The sequence below is a fragment of the Narcine bancroftii genome, unplaced genomic scaffold (assembly GCF_036971445.1).
Source record: "Narcine bancroftii isolate sNarBan1 unplaced genomic scaffold, sNarBan1.hap1 Scaffold_115, whole genome shotgun sequence".
Lineage (NCBI taxonomy): Eukaryota > Metazoa > Chordata > Chondrichthyes > Torpediniformes > Narcinidae > Narcine > Narcine bancroftii.
Window position 1 is genome coordinate 636,219 of NW_027211850.1, and position 22,001 is coordinate 658,219.

The window sequence follows — 22,001 nt, forward strand, 5'->3', positions numbered from 1 at the left end:
AGACACACACAGAGACATAGACACACAGACACACAGATATAGAGACACAGACAGAGAGACACACAGACAGCGACACAGAGAGAGACACAGACAGAGAGAGAGACACAGACAGAGAGACACAGACAGACACACACACAGATACAGAGACACAGAAAGAGACAGAGAGAGAGAGACACACAAACATACAGACACAGAGAGACACACATTGTGCCACAGGGAGAGAGAGACACACACACAGACAGTGACACACAAAGAGACACAGACAGAGACACACAAACAGACACAGAGAGACACACACAGACAGAGACACACAGACACAGAGAATCACACAGTCACAGATACACACACAGACCGATAGACAGACAGAGAGAGAGAGACACAGACACAGAGAGAGACACACACACAGACACAGAGACACACAGAGACACACAGAGACATAGAGAGAAACACACAGACGTAGTGACACACGCACACAGACAGACAGAGACCCCTTGGTTGTGCCCTTCACCTTCGCACTTAACTCCCTCATCTCTCCTGGCAGGATCTCATCACCATTCCTACCCATGGACCATGACACCTGTCTACTCATCCTCCTTCCTGAGAATGGTGTGAACTCTACCCTAGAAACCCCACAGCAAAGAAAAGGGACCCTTCGGCCCTTCTCGTTCATGGTGAAATATCATTCTGCCAGTCTCATCGACCTGCACCCAGTCCCTAACCCTCCTGACTTCCCACATCCATGGATCTCTGCAATTGATTCTTAAAACGTAAGAGTTTGAATGTTAAATGGTACACCATTGAGGAGTGTTGTCAAACAAAGGGATTGAGGAACTGTGGTACAGAACTGCCCGAAAGTGGAGTCCCATGTGGAGATGGGGGGTGGGTGGGGGGAGTGAAGAAAGCTTCTGGTATTTTGGCCTTCAGAAATGAGAGGATTGAGTGCAGGAGGTGGGAGGCCACGAGGAAGTTGGACGAGGCATGGGTGAGGCCAACTTGGGAACGTTGTGTGCCGTTTGGGTGGCCGGAGGAGAGGAAGGATAGGAATGAGACAGCGCGTCGAGGAGAGGGACAAGAAGGTGGTCTGGCTTTCGGGGTTTGAGTTCCAGGGGAAGGTTGGACAGGCTGGGACTTTATTCCCTGGAGCGTAGAAGATTGAGGAAGATTTGAAAATTGTGAGGGGGGACGGATCGTGTCCATGGGGACAGGCTGTTTCCAAGGAGAGTGGGAGAGATTCAAAGAGGAGGACATGGATTGAGATTGAAGGGGGATTTTCTTCCCTCAGAGGGGGGTGGGAGCGTGGAATGAGCTTTGGGCCAAGGTGGTGGAGGTGGGATGGACTGGAATCTTGGGGGGGAATGTGGGGCAGGTCCTGGTGTGGAAATGTGCAGCCTGAAGGGGAGATGGACTGGAGGCCCGAGCCAGCTCTCGGCCCCTTCCCCAGTGGGACTGGGCTGGCGAAGAGATCCCGTGGAGGGGTGGCTCAAGCTCTCGCGAGAGCGACCGCTGGGGGCCGCCATGTTGTTGATCTTTCCCGCCTTTGGAGCAGTTGGTCGCGAGCGGGAGAGGTTCGTGTCGGTGCTTCAGGGGCGGGAATCGGGGCATTTTGGGAGCGAGACCAGGGAGGAGGGAGTTTCCACGGGTCGCCCTTTGGGTCTGGGGCGGCCGGAGCTCGGAGGGGAACGGGCGGGGAGATGGTTGTGAGGTGGGGCCGGGGAACCGTGAGGGAGTTTGGGTCGGGGTGGCGTTAGGGTGTGTGGTAGTCGGGGACCCGCGAGGCTGAAGGGGGGGGGGTCGGGGCCCGCGAGGCTGAGGGGGGGTCGGGGCCCGCGAGCCTGAGGTGGGGGGGTCGGGGGCCGCGAGGTTGAAAGGGGGTCGGGGGCCGCGAGCCTGAGAGGGGGTCGGGGCCCGCGAGCCTGAGGGTGGTTCGGGGACCGTGAGGCTGAAGGGGGGTCTGGACTCGTGAGGCTGAGGGGGGGGGGCGGGGGCCTCGAGGCTGAGGGGGGGGTCGGGGCCCGTGAGGCTGAGGGGGGGGTCGGGGGCCGCGAGGCTTAAGGGGGTTCGGGGGCCGCGAGGCTGAAGGGAGGGGGGCGGGGGCCGCGAGGCTGAGGGGGGTGGTCTGGACCCGTGAGGCTGAGGGGGGGGTCTGGACCCGTGAGGCTGAGGGGGGGGTCTGTACCCGTGAGGCTGAGGGGGGGGTAGGGGCCCGCGAGGCTGAAGGGGGGGGGTCTGGGGCGGCGAGGCTGAGGGGGGTGGTCGGGGCCCGCGAGGCTGAGGGGGGGGTAGGGGCCCGCGAGGCTGAGGGGGGGGGGTCGGGGCCCGCGAGGCTGGGGGGGGGGGGGTCTGTACCCGTGAGGCTGACGGGGGTTCGGGGCCCGCGAGGCTGAGGGGGCGGGTCGGGGGCGGCGAGGCTGAGGGGGGGGGCGAGGCTGAGGGGGGGGGGCGGGGGCCGCGAGGCTGAGGGGGGGTTCGGGGCCCGTGAGGCTGAGGGGGGGGTCGGGGCTCGTGAGGCTGAGGGGGGGTTCGGGGAACGTGAGGCTGAGGGGGGTCGGGGGCCGCGAGGCTGAGGGGGGTCGGGGGCCGCGAGGCTGAGGGGGGTCGGGGGCCGCGAGGCTGAGGGGGGGATCGGGGCCCGCGAGGCTGAAGGGGGGGTCGGGGCCCGCGAGGCTGAGGGGGGGGGTCGTGGCCCGCGAGGCTGAGGGGGGGTTCGGGGCCCGCGAGGCTGAGGGGGGGGGTAGGGGCCCGCGAGGCTGAGGGGGGTTCGGGGACCGTGAGGCTGAGAGGGGGGGTCTGGACACGTGAGGCTGAGGGGGGGGTCTGGACCCGTGAGGTTGAGGGGGGGGTCGGGACCCGTGAGGCTGAGGGGGGGGTCGGGACCCGTGAGGCTGAGGGGGGGGTCGGGGGCGGCGAGGCTGAGGGGGGTCGGTGCCCGCGAGGTTGGAGGGGGGTCGGGGGCCGCGAGACTGAGGGGGGGCTCGGGGATCGGGACCTGCGTGGCCGAGGGGGGTCGGGGGCCGCGAGGCTGAAGGGGGTTCGGGGGCCGCGAGGCTGAAGGAGGTTCGGGGGCCGCGAGGCTGAAGGGAGGGGGGCGGGGGCCGCGAGGCTGAGGGGGGGGTCGGGGCCTGCGAGGCTGAGGGGGGGGGTAGGGGCCCGCGAGGCTGAGGGGGGTTCGGGGACCGTGAGGCTGAGGGGGGGGGTCTGGACCCGTGAGGCTGAGGGGGGGGTCAGGACCCGTGAGGCTGAGGGGGGGGTCAGGACCCGTGAGGCTGAGGGGGGGGTCGGGGGCACGCGAGGTTGGAGGGGGGTCGGGGCACGCGAGGTTGGAGGGGGGTCGGGGCACGCGAGGTTGGAGGGGGGTCGGGGCACGCGAGGTTGGAGGGGGGTCGGGGCACGCGAGGTTGGAGGGGGGTCGGGGCACGCGAGGTTGGAGGGGGGTCGGGGACCCGGAAGGCTGAGGGGGGACGGGGACCCGGAAGGCTGAGGGGGGACGGGGACCCGGAAGGCTGAGGGGGGACGGGGACCCGGAAGGCTGAGGGGGGACGGGGACCCGGAAGGCTGAGGGGGGACGGGGACCCGGAAGGCTGAGGGGGGACGGGGACCCGGAAGGCTGAGGGGGGACGGGGACCCGGAAGGCTGAGGGGGGACGGGGACCCGGAAGGCTGAGGGGGGACGGGGACCCGGAAGGCTGAGGGGGGACGGGGACCCGGAAGGCTGAGGGGGGACGGGGACCCGGAAGGCTGAGGGGGGACGGGGACCCGGAAGGCTGAGGGGGGACGGGGACCCGGAAGGCTGAGGGGGGACGGGGACCCGGAAGGCTGAGGGGGGACGGGGACCCGGAAGGCTGAGGGGGGACGGGGACCCGGAAGGCTGAGGGGGGACGGGGACCCGGAAGGCTGAGGGGGGACGGGGACCCGGAAGGCTGAGGGGGGACGGGGACCCGGAAGGCTGAGGGGGGACGGGGACCCGGAAGGCTGAGGGGGGGACGGGGACCCGGAAGGCTGAGGGGGGACGGGGACCCGGAAGGCTGAGGGGGGACGGGGACCCGGAAGGCTGAGGGGGGACGGGGACCCGGAAGGCTGAGGGGGGACGGGGACCCGGAAGGCTGAGGGGGGACGGGGACCCGGAAGGCTGAGGGGGGACGGGGACCCGGAAGGCTGAGGGGGGACGGGGACCCGGAAGGCTGAGGGGGGACGGGGACCCGGAAGGCTGAGGGGGGACGGGGACCCGGAAGGCTGAGGGGGGACGGGGACCCGGAAGGCTGAGGGGGGACGGGGACCCGGAAGGCTGAGGGGGGACGGGGACCCGGAAGGCTGAGGGGGGACGGGGACCCGGAAGGCTGAGGGGGGACGGGGACGTGGACCCAGAAATCTGAGGGGGACCCGCGAGGCTGAAGGTGGGGGTGTTAATCCACGTGGTTGAGGGGATCCGTGTGGTTGAGGCGATCGGGGAACTGCGAGTGTGAGGGGGACCCGTGAGGGCGAGGGAGTCCCGGACCCATGGATGGGAATGAGCAGGAAGGGATGCTGGTCAGTGGGATGAGAATATCAGTTCACCACAGACTGAAAGCTTTCAGTTCTGTAATGAGACGTCATTAACTATGACACCGACAGCCCAACCCTCTTTCTCCCAGTTTCACTGCAGACATTGGAAGACGGTCCTGTTTCAACTAATCCAAATAACCCTGGGCGCAGACCCGCTGAAGCCACAGATTAGTTCCTGCATCTCAGATGGTGAAGTCTTCAGATTTTTCTTTAAAATATTGTTTACATTGTAAAACACTTTGGAAAGTGCATTAACATATATTGTAATGTTCAATTCAAAAGGAAAAACTAATGGAAAAATCTTAATTCAAACACTTAGCACTAAGCAAGGTTCAAAAAAGCACACAGGAATAAAGTGCCAACATCCTGGAGATGGATTTCACAGTGACTCAGGACAAGATACGGGCACCCACGGATTTTCAACTCCGCTAGAATCCTGCCCACAGGGATGACTGTTACGTACTTGACCTTTTTTTCATGGTGGGGATGAAGGTGTTGGTTGTCGAATTAGTATTCGCCGTGCAATTAAAAATGAAAATATATCTTTGATTGCGGGGACTGCAGATAACATTTTCCGAGCTCTCTGTTACATGGCACAGGGCGCTTCACCTCGAGTGGATTAGAATTCCTTCATCAGTCAGATCTTATGCTGCCCAGGATTTTACTCCCAAAGTCATTACTGAAAAGGATTTCTACTCCCTGCAAATGCACTAATGTGCTGGAGAGACTCAGGGGGTCACACCGCAACCACAGGAACATTCCGGGCATTCCTGACGGAGGGCCCAGGCATGAAATGTTGGTTGTCCTTTACCTCTTTAGGATGCGGTGTGACCAGCTGAGGTTCTCCAGCACGTCTGTGCATTGCACCCAACCTCAGCAACTTCAGACTTTCCGGTTTAACATGCTACCTTCTGCACCTATCCCAGGGGAGTGGTGGAGAGGGATGATGTGGAAGGAGAGAGAGGATCGAGATGGTAAAAGGTGCTCCAGGTCAAGATTAATTTTATTCAAGGGTTAAATTTAAAAAAAAATTCAGCATCGACCACTCTGGGGCACTCGTCTGCGTGCACAATGATGCAAATTGTGCTGGGGATCCAGAGCTTTGAAAGCATTGATGAGCACCCAGTTATTCAGAAGAATGTGTTTGTTGAGTAGGTTAGATTTGGCCCTTGTGGCTAAGAGGATCAGGGGGTATGGGGAGAAGACAGGAACCGAGTACTGATCAGCCATGATCATATTGAATGGTGGTGTAGGCTTGAAGGGCCAAATGGCCTACTTCTGCACCTATTTTTCTATGTTTCTAAGATTTGTTCTTGTCTCTAGCTGTGTACACACGAAGATGAGAGCAGTGTTTGAGATGCTTCAGCCAGAAAGAATTCCGATCCATATCCACACGTTTTTATTCCTCGGGCTGACGGCAAGGTTCAGACTGAAATAGCAGAGGATGAGAATCCAGGCAAAAGGACAGAAGCCCAGACCAAGCAACAATTTGAGCAGAAGGATTTAGTTCCACCGGTAGAGTGAGAGTGAGAGAGAGAGAGAGTGGAAGGACACTGTCAGAATGCCCATAGGATTTAACCTGTTTAAAAGCAGGTGGCACAAATCTGTGCAGAGCGGCACAATTTAAAGGCGATTGCAGATGTTTGATTGGGAAGCTGCAGGAATTCAGCCCTTCAGAATGAAGTAAATGCAATATTCAGAGAGAGAAACCTTGGGCTTTTCTCTGGAGTGATGCAGGAAGCTCATAGTGAATGGATTTGTGGCAGAGCTTGGTGGAGGAGCAGGCAGTGCTGAGGAAACACAAGGCTGCTGAAGGACTTGTAGAAAGAGAACGTGCAGAAGGCTGCGGGTGCCTGGAGCACATGGCCGGGCAGGATGGTGGAGTCTGGAATAATAGGGACCTTTAACATTTAGGCAGGCACATTGATGCAAGAAAAATAGTGGGTTTACGGGTGTGAGGGGTGAAAGGTTCAGTTTGTAGTAGGTTTGAGCTGTTGTGACACCAATACCCCTGAGCAAAAAGCTCTGCAAAAGTATGGACACCGCCCAGGACATCTCAGGTAAAAACCCTCCACCATTGAGAACATTTGCAGGGAACGCTGCTGTCAGAGAGCAGCAGCAATCAAGGATCCACATCACCCGCTCTGTTCTCACTGCTCCCATCAGGAAAGAGGTATAGCCAGGTTCAGGAATAGCTGCTACCCCTTCACCACGAGACTCAACACACATTCAGGGATTCATTTAAAGACTCTTCCTTTTGCACTTTGAATTTTTTCTCTCTCTATTGCAGTTTGTTTTCATATCCACATTTTCAGAGATTACAAGTAGATGAGTCCAGTTGGGGAAACTTGGTTTTGGTTTATATAATGGTTACTTTTATCCCCTTTTATTGTTCATTTATATTAGTGTCTGGGCCCCTATGTGGTCCAGGTACAGCTGACAGACCTTTACCAAAGGGTCACGTTTATGTGATTTTTTTTTTCCGTAGGTAACAGCAGTTCATTTCCCCAGCCCAGCGTGCTATCGGACATCCAGTTGATCGTGATACATCTTTTCGTGAAGGCCAGTGCTATTTTTATAAATGATATTAGATATTTGGTTAAGTTGTCGCTTGTTTCCATGAAGATATTGCTCCAGGTCTCACGTGGAGGCCACTCCTGTGATCGTGGTTAATTTTTCTGCGCTTTCCTGCCAAAATGGCCTCACTTTCACGCAAGACCACGTAGAAAAGTTTAATGAAGCTCATCATCCCATTGGCCTTCATAACTATCCTATCAACCTGAGCGGAAACCTTGAGGGATGTTTGGATTTGAACCCCAAATTCCCTCAGTTTATCCACACTCAAGAAACCGACTGGTAACCTTGTACCCAGCCTTCTGGTTTGTACTTCCAAAATGCATCACCTCACACTTACCTGGATTGAAATCCATCTGCAACTTTTCTGCCCAAATCTGCATCCTGTCTGTATCCTCTTGTATCCTTCGACAACCTTCAGCTTCATCCACAACTCCTCCAACCTTCACATCATCTGCAGACTTACTGACCCATCTTCTGCCCCTCCATCCAGGTCATTTATAAAAATCACCAAGTGCAGGGGTCCCAGAACAGATCTTTGTGGCACTCCACTGCTCTCTGCTTTCTTCCAACAAGACAATTTTTTATCCACAGCCAAAGATACCCTGATCCTTTGCCAAATTACTTTCTGATGAGTCTCGTCAAATTCTTGCTAAAATCCATGTAGACCACATCTACCACATGAGCCTCATTCATTTCCTTTGTTACCCCCCTCAAATAAAACTCATTTAGACTTATGAGGCATGACCTTACCATCACAAAGGCATGTTGACTGTCCTTGAGAAGTCTGTACTTCTGCAAATGCTCATAGATCCTATACTGGTCTATAATTCCCAAGATTCTCCCCATTACCTTTTCTAAACAAGGCGACTGCATTTGATGGTTTGCGCTGGATTTTGGGGGCAGGGGGCTGGGTGTTTGTGGGCAAGGGCTGGGTTTGGGGGCTGTAGGGGACTCAGGGAATTCTCTTTTCCTCTTGACTGCAAGGAACACTATGTCTAACTTCCTGCTAATGTGACCCTGTCTGCTTTATGTCTGAATGAAGTGAATTTTGTGTAATATTGCACTTTATACCATGACAATCAATTGAATTTTGATCTTGGCATGTTTGGAAGAATGTTCTTAGTGACAGTAACCCAGTTTCAATCTGTCACCATGTAAGGGGTTTGAGTGTTTTTTTTTCTCACCCTTGTTGAAGTCGATTTCCTGTCAAGGTACAAAAAGGTACAGTAACAAACCACAAACTCTAAAACACAGTCTTTATTGAGTCATGCCAGTAAGAATGAGGGGTACCAGTGGTGGGTGAACAGACTCACCTCACTATTAATGTTTGAACGGGAGTTAAAGAACACAGTCACATGGTAGAGCTTTTAAGACATTTTCCTGCCAACAAATTGGATAACATTTCTTGGAAGGCATTGGTACAGCTTCTGCTTTACATTTTGCACATCCTCTTCCTCAAGACATAGAAAGGATTTGTTGTTGGCAATTTAATCTCATGTGCCCGTTATAATTAAGAACATCCTTCTGGTCTACAAAATTTCAACAGAAATCTGGAAGGGTTGCTCACAGTACACATTGGTAATCATTCTCTGCCTGTCTGATTTCTGGTTTCCAATTTACATATGTAAATGTCTAGTTTCATAGTAATTTTAAATTCTTGAAGTTGACAATGGTGGCTAACAGTTCAAAGCAGAAAATGCCATTCTGGGACTGAGTGGTGCTGAAGGCTTCTTGCAGCCTTTGGATCAGGCCTGATGAGCCTCCTTCAGGTGGCCAGAATACCCCAATGTAAAGTCACATATTCTACCCGAATACGGCTGTATGGAGGCCATGTGAAAGAGCCTGATGCGGCTCGGAGGAGTACTTACCAATCTTCCTTCGGGAGGTATAATCTCCGTGTCTGAGCAATTCCCCCGAGGAACCTGAATGCAGCCGCCTGATGATAATCAGCCAGGGACCCAAATCCCCGCGCCTGACAGCCCCCCTCCTCATGCCCGACAACTCACCGTTCCCGCGTCCGACAGCCCCATTCACCTTACCCGAGAGCCTCCATCACCGCGCCCGACACCACCCATCACTGCTGCCTGACAGCCTCCTCTGCCCCAACATCCTGAGCCAGCCGCACCTGCCCTGATCTCCCGTGCTGACAGGAGCTGGAGTGCGCTCTGAGGCGCCTCTCCTGCAGCTGTCCCTTTCAGGGTGCCACCTGAAAGAACATTCCACAGGGCTGTTTCCGCTTCTGCAGACTGATTCTTGACGTAGAATGCACCTGAAAGTGGCTCCAGCTGTAGTCAATTCGCACTATTGTTTTAGAGATGGGGCAGGCATTAGGATATGAGACTCAGTCGAGGAGTTGAGAATTGATTCCTGTCTGAAATGTCCTTGGTCACTCTCTCTCCTAGCTTCCTGGCAAAATCTGTGTGATGATGTCTTCATCGCAATTATCAGAACAAGATCCAGCTAATATTCTGCACCCTTCATCAAATTGGAAAGTGAATGGGGGGGATTTGTGTGGTCAGGGCTTAATATGACACAGAATGATGCAGGTCTATGTGGATTCAGTTGAAATGAGAGGGCAGATAACCTTTAACTGATCCACCAACAAACCCACGTCTTACCCCCAACCTTCAATACCTGACACTCCCCCAATACTAATCCCCCAAATGGCACAAGGTTGAACTGAGTCCTTTCAGGGTGAGAGGCAGAAGAGTGGCCTTTGTTCTGTACAAGGGCCAACAGATGCCAAGGACCGATCACCTCAAGGAGTGAACGAGGATTTAGAATAGGTTTTCCCCAACACAGAATAAAGTAGGAGCAGGAGGCTGTTTCTCCCTGTGAGCCCATTCTGCCTTTAGGTGAAGGACCACCAGAATGAGGAATAAAGAATGAAGCTGGAGGAACTCAGCTGGTTAGGCAGTGTCCATGGAGAGAGATGGTCAGTTAATGATTCAGGTCCGTATACAGACTGAAGCGAGAAGGGGAGCTGGCACAAAATTGGGAGGGCCCAGTGCCTCGGAAGCCACAGAGCATCACAAGACCACCCGACAGGCTGAACCTGTGATGGACACTATGAACTATGTATGTCATAAAGTACAGTATGTGCTCTGTGTCGCCACATCACCTCGTTGGGTTTTATCTCAAAGTGGTGAAAGGCTTTTATATAGATGTATGGACTGGCCAGTCCATATCTACCTGACCTTCTCCAACCTCTCCCTTATCTCCACCCTGGATTTCCCGGACTTGCCCCCTCTGAACCTGGCCCAGTCGTGTATCAGTAATGCTCAGGTTTTTGGTCATTGAAGGTGTTTAATCACTCCATCCTATTTGACGTGATTATTGTGTGCACCACAATGCTGATCCCTAAGGCTTTGGGCAATGTGTCCACCTGGTGTAACTGTGCCCAAACTGTCTGGGCTGCACACGTAGATGAGGAATCGAACTCCCACTTTGAGTTGACTCAGAGAATTAATGAAGGACACAGAGTTTCACCAAACCACACCCCAACTCTCTTTAGTTCTTATATGCAAGATTCTTTGCACAAAACAGAGAGAGAGTTACTGATCGTATTTACACCAGCTTGACTTCAAGTCACAAGATAGTCTCGTGAGCCATTTACTTGAATGATGGCTCGCGTGGCAGCACCCACTCCTGGCGACTGTGGGTCACTCTGATTAGGGCGTTCGAGCAATGCCAGCATAAATGTTGCCAATATTTTGGGGAAGTGTTCCCCAATTAAGGAATGGTTGTGGTGTTTTGGAGAATTTGTGTACAATGGTTGTTTTGGGAGAAGTGGAGGTTCTAATAAACAAAAACTGAAGGTTGTGTTTTGAAGGAAAGTATGGAGTGTTTTGCTAAAAAAAGACAAAAGTTGTATTTTTCAAAATATGTCCTGTTTTTGGGTCAAAACCGATATCTTTGCTGTGCAAAAATGTGTGCAATTTACATTCCAAAAGCCAAAACTGTGATTTACAAATTGGGGTTGAAAAAAACATCTGTGCTTTGTAAAATATGAGACAATAAGATACAGGAGCAGAAGTAGGCCGTTTGGCCCATTGTGTCCATTCCATCATGAACTGATCCATTCTCCCACTCACCTTTAATACCTTGACTATTCAGATATGTCACGGAGTTGTGTTAACCTTTAATATTAATTTAATATTTCTCGTATATAAAAATGTCTTAGTAAAGTAAATTACAGAGGTAAAATATTGTACCTGTATACTTGATCAGTTAGCTTGGATATTTCAGGGGCACAAGGACAAAGCATTAGCATTTTAAACACAGATTGTTGTTGGAGATCGCAAACAGAAGGCAGTTGAGACAAACATGCAAGAAGGTGAAAAGGATTTATGATGTTCTTGAGATATTGAAAACAATAGGTGTTTGTTCAGAAGCACCTGTACAAATGCAGGCCATTTTAATTCTGAGGAAAGCAGACTTCTCAGAGGCATAAATGGATTTAAATGCTTTTTAGCACATTCTTGTCAAAAGGTCCTTTAATCCCAAACATAATTAAAAAGGTTGTTAGTTCATAACATATTTTGGGCTTGTCCTTGCGATTTGGAGTTTTGGGATCTGAAATCTTTGGAGTTTTTGTGATTTATTAGTAAACTGATTTCCCAAGCTCATTAAAAGGCTTATTGTGTGTGTGGGGTTCAAGTACAGCGATGGATTTTGGTCCATGTTTGGCAACTCCAATCTGTGTCGATTTGAAAGTGGAAACTTTGTCAGTTTCTGCAGAATGTGAATGTTTTAAACCCCAATATGAAGTGAGATTCTGCACAAAGTACAGATGAGTGTGTTTTGGAAACAAAACTTAAGTGTGGGCCAAGTGAACTTGTCCAAATAGAAATTAAAAATGTGTTTGGAATCACCAAACTTTTCAGATCTGAAAAAGGAGGAGTTGTTGCTTATTGCTAAGGAGATGAAAGTTCTGGAGGTTAAAAGTTGAACAACGGAAGTTGGCAGTTATGTTGAAAACCTTGGTCAGTGAAGAAGATATTGGACAATTGATTTCAAGAAAGCTTGAGAGAGTCAGCAGCTGAAAGAAACAAGCTGTCAGGTACAGAAGCAAACTAATGAAGAGATCAAAGAGTCAAGCTGTGAATCACCAGTCATTTTAAATATTTTCTTCAGTCAGAATTCTGATTCTGATTTTAAATTTGAAAGTTGTGACAGTGAGGGCAGTGATGTCTAAAATGATTTAAAAGTTTGTGACAGTGAGCAGCAGTTGGCAAAAGGATTTTTCAGAACTTCGAGGAAAATTGATAGAAAAACAAAATGGAGATGGATAGAAACCATTCTCTGGTGAAGGAATTAAAAAGGGCCAGTTGGATATTATTTCAAAGGAGGTTTATTGATGAGAAAATATAATGCGATATTGGATAATGAAGAATGGGCAGAGGTTCATTGGGTTATAGATCCTACAGCCTATAGAGATGAGATTTTGAACATGGCTCATAAAACACATTTGGGTGGGCACCTTTGGGAAAAGGAAATGATGAAACAATTCTACTGACCTAATTTGGAAAAGGATGGAAAGAGATTTTGTAAGACTTGTCACACTTGTCAAATTGCACAGAATTTTCTATTCTTTTGATCCCTTTTTTCTCCCATTCTCTAAAGGAAAGGTTATCTATTGTAAAAGGGATTAGCTGATTTTGCGTCAGTATTAGTTTTGGTAGTTGGTAATTTGTTTTATTCCTTTCTACATGAATCTTCTTCCAAATATTGAGCAGATGATGTAATACTGGAGAATTTCTACGTTGTACCAATTTTTCATCCCATTTATATAATATATGTTCGGGTATCTTCTCCCCTATTTTATCTAGTTCTAATCTAGTCCAATCTGGCTTTTCCCTTGTTTGATAAAAATCTGATAGGTATCTTAATTGTGCGGCTCTATAATAATTTTTAAAGTTTGGCAGTTGTAAGCCTCCTTGTTTATACCATTCTGTTAATTTATCTAGTGCTATCCTCGGTTTCCCCCCTTTCCATAAAAATTTTCTTATTATTTTCTTTAACTCCTTGAAGAATTTCTCCGTCAAGTGTATTGGCAATGCCTAAAATAGGTATTGTATCCTTGGGAAAATGTTCATTTTAATACAGTTTATCCTTCCTATTAGTGTTAGTGGTAAGTCTTTCCAATGCTCTAAGTCATCCTGTAATTTTTTCATTAGTGGATAATAATTGAGTTTATATAGATGGCCGAGGTTTTTATTTATTTGTATACCTAGGTATCGTATTGCTTGCATTTGCCATCTGAATGGTGATTCTTTCTTAAATTTTGAGAAATCCGCATTATTCATTGGCATTGCTTCACTTTTATTTGCGTTAATCTTGTATCCCGACACTTCTCCATATTCCTTCAATGTGTTATGTAATTCTTTTATTGCTATTTCTGGTTCTGTTAAGTATACCATAACGTCATCTGCAAATAAACTGATTTCATATTCCTTGTCTTTTATTTTTATCCTTTTTATTTTATTTTCTGTTCTTATCAATTCTGCTAGTGGTTCTATGGCTAACGCGAACAATAAGGGCGATAGTGGGCAACCCTGCCTTGTTGATCTTGTTGCTTTGATATATATCCATTTACTGTCACTTTCGCCAATGGCCCCTTATATAATGCTTTAATCCAATGAATATATTTCTCTGGTAAACTGAATTTTTGTAGTACTTTGAATAAATAATTCCATTCTACTCTGTCAAAGGGCTTCTCTGCGTCTAAAGCAACCGCTACTGATGGAGCTTTATTTCCTTCTACTGCATGAATTAAGTTAATAAATTTACAAATATTGTCTGTTGTTCATCTTTTTTAATAAATCCAGTTTGGTCTAGATTTACTATTTTTGGTACATAGTCGGCTAATCTGTTTGCTAATAGTTTAGCTATTATCTTACAATCTGTGTGAAGTAAAGATATTGGTCTATATGACGCTGGTGCGAGTGGATCTTTCCCTGTCTTTGGTATTACTGTAATTATTGCTGTTTTGCATGAATCTGGTAAGCTTTGTGTTTTATCAATCTGGTTGATTACTTCCAGGAGGGGAGGAATTAATAAATCTTTAAAAGTTTTATAGAATTCTATTGTTCCTTTTTATTATTGTGTCTGGGCCCCTTTTGTGGTCCAGGTATGGCTGACAGACCTTTACCAAAGGGTAATGTTTATGTGATTTTTTTCCGTAGGTAACAGCTGTTCATTTCCACAGCCCAGTGTGTTATAAGTAGAGGGGAGTCGGACATCGTGATCCATTTTTTCGCTAAGGCCAGTGCTATTTTTATAAATGTGATTGGATATTTGGTCACGTTGTCATTTGTTTCCATAAAATTACCATGTAGATATTGCTCGAGGATGCACGTGGAGGCCATTCCTGTGATCGTAGTAATTTCCTGCGCTTTCTTACCAAAATGGCCTCATTTTGACGCACGACCACGTAGAAAAGTTAATGAAGCTCAGCATCCCATTGGCCTTCATGACTATCCTATAACTAACCTGTGTGGCAACAACGTTGAGGGATGTTTGGATTTGAACCCCAAAGTCCCTCTGCTTATCCACACCTTCAAGTAATTGCCTATTGACCCTGTACCCAGCCTTCTCTTCCCCTACCTCATTTTTAACACCTCTGTTTCCACCCCTCCATTTCCCCAACTCTGTTTCTACCCCGCTTTCCGCTTCTCTTTTTCAACCAGACTAATTCCACACCTCTGTTTCTCCACTTTAGATTCTACCCATCTCTTATCACTTCTCTTTTTCCACCGCACTCTTTCCCCACCTCTTTTTCCCCGTCTCTCCTACTCCTCTGTTTCCCTTCCTCGATTTCTCCACCTCTCTTTCGTCCATTCTACTTCCAACCATCTGTTCCAACGCCGCTGTTTCCCTGCCTGTTTCGCCGCCGCCGTTTCCCCGCCTCTGTTTATCCACCTCCGTTTCCCCCCTCTTCCCCACCTCTGATTCCCCGCCTTTGATACTCCTCCTCCGATTCCCTGACTCTGATTCCCTGCCTCCCTTACCCCACCTCTGAGTCCCCGCCTCTGATTCTCTGCCTCTCTTTCCCGCCTCTGATTCCCTGCCTCTCTTTCCCGCCTCTGATTCCCCGACTCCGATTCCCTGCTTCAGAGTTCCTGGCTCTTTCCCCGCCTCTCTTTTCCCCCTTCTGAATCAACGCCTCTGATTCCACGCCTCTCATTCCATGCCTCTGATTCCCCGCCTCTGGTTCCCCGCCTCTGATTCCCCACCTCTGATTACCCGCCTCTCTTTCCTTGCGTTTATTTCCACGCCTCTTTCTCTGCCTCTCTTTCCCCACATCTCTTTTCCGCACTCTGATTCCCCACCTCTGATTCCCCGACTCCGATTCCCTGCTTCAGAGTCCCTGGCTCTTTCCCCGCCTTTCTTTTCCCACATCTCTATTCCCCCCACTGAATCCTTGCCTCTGATTCCACACCCCTGATTCCACGTCTCTGATTCCTCGCCTCAGCTTCCCCACCTCAGATTCCCCGCCTTTGATTCCACGTCTCTGATTCCCCGCCTCTGATTCCCCGCCTCTGATTCCACGCCTCTGATTCCCTGCCTCGGATTGCACACATCTGATACCCCGCCTCTCTTTCTCTGCCTCTCTTTCCCCACATCTCTTTTCCGTCCTCTGATTCCCCGCCTCTGATTGCCCGCTTCTGATTCCCCGCCTCCATTTCTCCGACTCTGATTCCCTTCCTCTGTTTCCCTGCCTCCGATTCCCTGCTTCAGAGTCCCTGGCTCTTTCCCTGGCTCTTTCCCTGCCCTTCTTTCCCCACATCTCTTTTCCCCCCTCTGATTCACCCCCTTTTAATTTCAGCCTCTGATTCCCCGCCTCTGGTTCCCCGCCTCTGATTCCCCGACTCTGATTCCCCACCTCTCTTTCCTTGCCACTATTTTCCTGCCTCTTTCTCTGCCTCTCTTTTCCCACATCTCATTTCCGCCCACTGATTCCCCGCCTCTGATTGCCTGCCTCTGATTCCCCGCCTCTGATTCCCCGCCTCTGATTCCCCGCCTCTGACTCCCCGCCTCTGACTCCCCGCCTCTGACTCCCCGCCTCTGATTCCACGCCTCTGATTCCCCGCCTCAGATTCCCCACCTCAGATTCCCCACCTCAGATTCCCCGCCTCAGATTCCCCGCCTCAGATTCCCCGCCTCTGATTCCCCGCCTCTGATTCCCCACCTCTGATTCCCCAACTCTGATTCCCCGACTCTGATGATTCCCCGACTCCGATTCCCTTCTTCAGAGTCTCTGACTCTTTCCCCGCCTCCCTTTCGCCGCCTCTCTTTTCCCACATCTCTATTCCCCCCTCTGATTCCACGCCTCTGATTCCCCGCCTCAGATTCCCCACCTCAGATTCCCCGCCTCAGATTCCCCGCCTCTGATTCCCCGCCTCTGATTCCCCGCCTCTGATTCCCCGCCTCTGATTCCCCGCCTCTGATTCCCCGCCTCTGATTCCCCGACTCTGATTCCCCGACTCTGATTCCCCGACTCCGATTCCCTGCTTCAGAGTCTCTGACTCTTTCCCCGCCTCCCTTTCGCTGCCTCTCTTTTCCCACATCTCTATTTCCCCCTCTGAGTCCACACCTCTGATTCCCCACCTCAGATTCCCCGCCTCTGATTCCCCGCCTCTGATTCCCCGACTCTGAGTCCACACCTCTGATTCCCCGCCTCTATTTCCTTGCCTCTTTCCCTGCCTCTCTTTCCCCACATCTCTTTCCCCGCCTCTGATTCCCCGCCTTGAATTCCCCACATCTGATACCCCGCCTCTCTTTCCCTGCGTCTATTTCCGCGCCTCTTTCCTTGCCTCTCTTTCCCCACATCTCTTTTCCGCCCTCTGATTCCCCGCCTCTTATTCCCCACCTCTGATTCCTCGCCTCTGATTCCCTGTCTCGGATTGCACACATCTGATACCCCGCCTCTCTTTCCCTGCCTCTCTTTCCCCACATCTCTTTTCCGCCCTCTGATTCCCTGCCTCAGATTCCCCACCTTAGATTCCCCGCCTCTGATTCCCCGCCTCTGATTCCATGCCGCCTTTTCTCCGCCTCTGATACACCTCCTCTGAGTCCAAGCCTCTGATTCCCCGCCTCTGATTCCCCGCCTCTTATTCCCCGCCTCTGATTCCCCGCCTCTGATTCCCCGCCTCTGATACCCCACCTCTGATTTCCCGCCTCTCTTTCCGTGCCTCTTTCCCGGCCTCTCTTTCCCCACATCTCTTTTCCTGCCTCTGATTCCACGCCTCGGATTCCCCGCATCTGATACCCCTCCTCTCTTTCACTGCGTCTATTTCCACGCCTCTTTCTCTGCCTCTTTCTCCAAATCTCTTTCTTCACCTCTGATTCCCCGCCTCGGATTCCCCACCTCTGATATCACGCCTCCGTTCCTCTGCCTCTGATACCCCGCCTCTGATTCTCCGCCTCTGATTCCCCGCCTCTGATTCCCCGCTTCTCATTCCCCGCTTCTCATTCCCCGCCTCTGATTCTCCTCCTCTGATTCCCCGCCTCTGATTCCCCGACTCTGATTCCCTGCTTCAGTCCCTGGCTCTTTCCCCGCCTCTCCATTCCCACATCTCTATTCCCCCCTCTGAATCCCCGCCTCTGATTCCACGCCTCTGATTCCACGCCTCTGATTCCACGCCTCTGATTCCACGCCTCTGATTCCACGCCTCTGATTCCCCGCCTCTGATTCCACGCCTCTGATTCCCCGCCTCTGATTCCCCGCCTCTGATTCCCCGCCTCTGATTCCCCGCCTCTGATTCCCCGCCTCTGATTCCCCGCCTCTGATTCCCCGCCTCTGATACCCCGCCTCTTTCCCTGCCTCTCTTTCCCCACATCTCTTTTCCACCCTCTGATTCCCCGCTTCTGATTCCCCGCCTCTGATTCCCCGCCTCTGATTCTCCGCCTCTGATTCCCCGCCTCTCTTTCCCTGCCACTATTTTTGTGCCTCCTTCTCTGCCTCTCTTTTCCCACATCTCTTTCCCCGCCTCTGATTCCCCTCCTCAGATTCCCCGCCTCTGATACCACGACTCTGATTCCCCGCCTGTGATTCCCCGCCTCTGATTCCCCGCCTCTGATTCCCCACCTCTGATTCCCCGCCCCTGATTCCCCGCCTCTCTTTCCCTGCCACTATTTTTGTGCCTCCTTCTCTGCCTCTCTTTTCCCACATCTCTTTCCCCGCCTCTGATTCCCCTCCTCAGATTCCCCGCCTCTGATACCACGACTCTGATTCCCCGCCTGTGATTCCCCGCCTCTGATTCCCCGCCTCTGATTCCCCACCTCTGATTCCCCGCCCCTGATTCCCCGCCTCTCTTTCCCTGCCACTATTTTTGTGCCTCCTTCTCTGCCTCTCTTTTCCCACATCTCTTTCCCCGCCTCTGATTCCCCTCCTCAGATTCCCCGCCTCTGATTGCCCGCCTCTGATTCCCCGCCTCTGATTCCCCGCCTCTGATTCCCCGCCTCTCTTTCCCTGCCACTATTTTTGTGCCTCCTTCTCTGCCTCTCTTTTCCCACATCTCTTTCCCAGCCTATGATTCCCCGCCTCAGATCCCCCACATCTGATACCCTGCCTCTCTTTCCCTGCGTCTATTTCCGCGCCTCTTTCCCTGCCTCTCTTTCCCCACATCTCTTTACCGCCCTCTGATTCCCCGCCTCTGATTCTCCGCCTCTGATTCCCCGCCTCTGATTCCCCTCCTCAGATTCCCCGCCTCTGATACCATGACTCTGATTCCCCGCCTCTGATTCCCCGCCCCTGATTCCCCGCCTCTTTTTTCCTGGCACTATTTTTGTGCCTCCTACTCTGCCTCTCTTTTCCCACATCTCTTTCCCCGCCTCTGATTCCCCGCCTCTGATTCCCCGCCTCTGATTCCCCGCCTCTGATTCCCCACCCCTGATTCCCCGCCTCTCTTGCCCTGCCACTATTTTTGTGCCTCCTTCTCTGCCTCTCTTTTCCAACATCTCTTTCCCAGCCTATGATTCCCCGCCTCAGATTCCCTGCCTCTGATTCTCCGCCTCTGATTCCCTGCCTCTGATTCCCCACCTTGAATTCCCCACATCTGATACTCCGCCTCTCTTTCCCTGCGTCTATTTCCGCGCCTCTTTCCCTGCCTCTCTTTCCCCACATCTCTTTTCCACCCTCTGATTCCCCGCTTCTGATTCCCCGCCTCCGTTTCTCCGACTCTCTTTCCCTGCCTCCGATTCCCTGCTTCAGAGTCCCTGGCTCTTTCCATGCCTCTTTTCCCCACATTTCTTTTCCCCCTTCTGATTCTCCCCCTTTCAATTTCAGCCTCTGATTTCCCACCTCAGAATCCCCACCTCAAATTCCCCGCCTCTGATTCCCTGCCTCTGATTCCCCGCCTCTGCCTCCCCGCCTCTGCTTCCCCGCCTCTGCTTCCCCGCCTCTGCTTCCCCGCCTCTGCTTTCCCACCTCTGCTTCCCCGCCTCTGATTCCCCGCCTCTGATTCCCCGCCTCTCTTTCCCTGCCACTATTTTCGTGCCTCCTTCTCTGCCTCTCTTTTCCCACATCTCTTTCCCCGCCTCTGATTCCCTGCCTCCGATTCCCCGCCTCAGATTCTCCACCTCTGATTCCCCGCCTCTCATTTCCCGCCTCTCTTTCCTTGCCTCTTTCCCTGCCTCTCTTTCTCCACATCTCTTTCCCCACCTCTGATTCCCCGCCTCGGATCCCCCACATCTGATACCCCGCCTCTCTTTCCCTGCGTCTATTTCCACGCCTCTTTCTCTGCCTCTCTTTCCCCACATCTCTTTTCCGCCCTCTGATTCCCCGCCTCTGATACCCCGCCTCTGATTCCCCGCCTCTGATTCCCCGCTTCTGATTCCCCGCCTCTGATTCCCCGCCTCTGATTCCCCGCCTCTGATTCCCCGCCTCTGAATCCCCTCCTCTGATTCCCCTACTCTGATTCCCCGCCTCTGATTCCCCGCCTCTGATTCTCCTCCTCTGATTCTCCTCCTCTGATTCCCCGCCTCTGATTCCACGACTCTGATTCCCCGACTCCGATTCCCCACCTTAGATTCCCCGCCTCTGATTCCACGCCTCTGATTCCCCGCCTCTGATTCCCCGCCTCTGATTCCTTGCCTCGGATTGCACACATCTGATACCCCGCCTCTCTTTCTCTGCCTCTCTTTCCCCACATCTCTTTTCCGTCCTCTGATTCCCCGCTTCTGATTCCCCGCTTCTGATTCCCCGCCTCCATTTCTCCGACTCTGATTCCCTTCCTCTGTTTCCCTGCCACCGATTCCCTGCCTCCGATTCCCTTCTTCAGAGTCCCTGGCTCTTTCCCTGGCTCTTTCCCTGCCCTTCTTTCCCCACATCTCTTTTCCCCCCTCTGATTCACCCTCTTTTAATTTCAGCCTCTGATTCCCCGCCTCTGGTTCCCCGCCTGTGATTCCCCGCCTGTGATTCCCCGCCTCTCTTTCCCTGCCACTATTTTCGTGCCTCTTTCTCTGCCTCTCTTTTCCCACATCTCTATTCCCCCCTCTGATTCCCCGCCTCTGATTCCCCGCCTCTGATTCCCCGCCTCTGATTCCCCGCCTCTGATTCCCCGCCTCTGATTCCCCGCCTCTGATTCCCCGCCTATATTTCTCCGACTCTGATTCCCTTCCTCTGTTTCCCTGCCTCCGATTCCCTGCTTCAGAGTCCCTGGCTCTTTCCCTGGCTCTTTCCCTGCCCTTCTTTCCCCACATCTCTTTTCCCCCCTCTGATTCACCCCCTTTTAATTTCAGCCTCTGATTCCCCGCCTGTGGTTCCCCGCCTCTGATTCCCCGGTTCTCTTTCCCTGCCACTATTTTCGTGCCTCTTTCTCTGCCTCTCTTTCCCCACATCTCTTTTCCACCCTCTGATTCCCCGCTTCTGATTCCCCGCCTCCGTTTCTCCGACTCTGTTTCCCTGCCTCCGATTCCCTGCTTCAGAGTCCCTGGCTCTTTCCATGCCTCTCTTTCCCCACATTTCTTTTCCCCCTTCTGATTCTCCCCCTTTCAATCTCAGCCTCTGATTTCCCACCTCAGAATCCCCACCTCAAATTCCCCGCCTCTGATTCCCTGCCTCTGATTCCCCGCCTCTGCTTCCCCGCCTCTGCTTCCCCGCCTCTGCTTCCCCGCCTCTGCTTCCCTGCCTCTGATTCCCCGCCTCTGATTCCCCGCCTCTGATTCCCCGCCTCTGATTCCCTGCCTCTCTTTCCCTGCCACTATTTTCGTGCCTCCTTCTCTGCCTCTCTTTTCCCACATCTCTTTTCCGCCCTCTGATTCCCCACCTCTGATTCCACGCCGCCTTTTCTCCGCCTCTGATACACCTCCTCTGAGTCCAAGCCACTGATTCCCCGCCTCTGATTCCCCGCCTCTGATTCCCCGCCTCTGATTTCCCGCCTCTCTTTCCGTGCCTCTTTCCCGGACTCTCTTTCCCCACATCTCTTTTCCTGCCTCTGATTCCCCGCCTCGGATTCCCCGCATCTGATACCCCTCCTCTCTTTCACTGCGTCTATTTCCACGCCTCTTTCTCTGCCTCTCTTTCCCCACATCTCTTTTCTGCCCTCTGATTCCCCACCTCTGATTCCACGCCTCCGTTCCTCTGCCTCTGATACCCCGCCTCTGATTCCCCGCCTCTGATTCCCCGCCTCTGATTCCCCGCCTCTGATTCCCCGCCTCTGATTCCCCGCCTCTGATTCCCCGCCTCTGATTCCCCGCCTCTGATTCCCCACCTCTGATTCCCCGACTCTGATTCCCCGCCCCTGATTCCCCGCCTCTCTTTCCCTGCCACTATTTTTGTGCCTCCTTCTCTGCGTCTCTTTTCCCACATGTCTTTCCCAGCCTCTGATTCCCCGCCTCAGATTCCCCGCCTCTGAAACCACGACTCTGATTCCCCGCCTC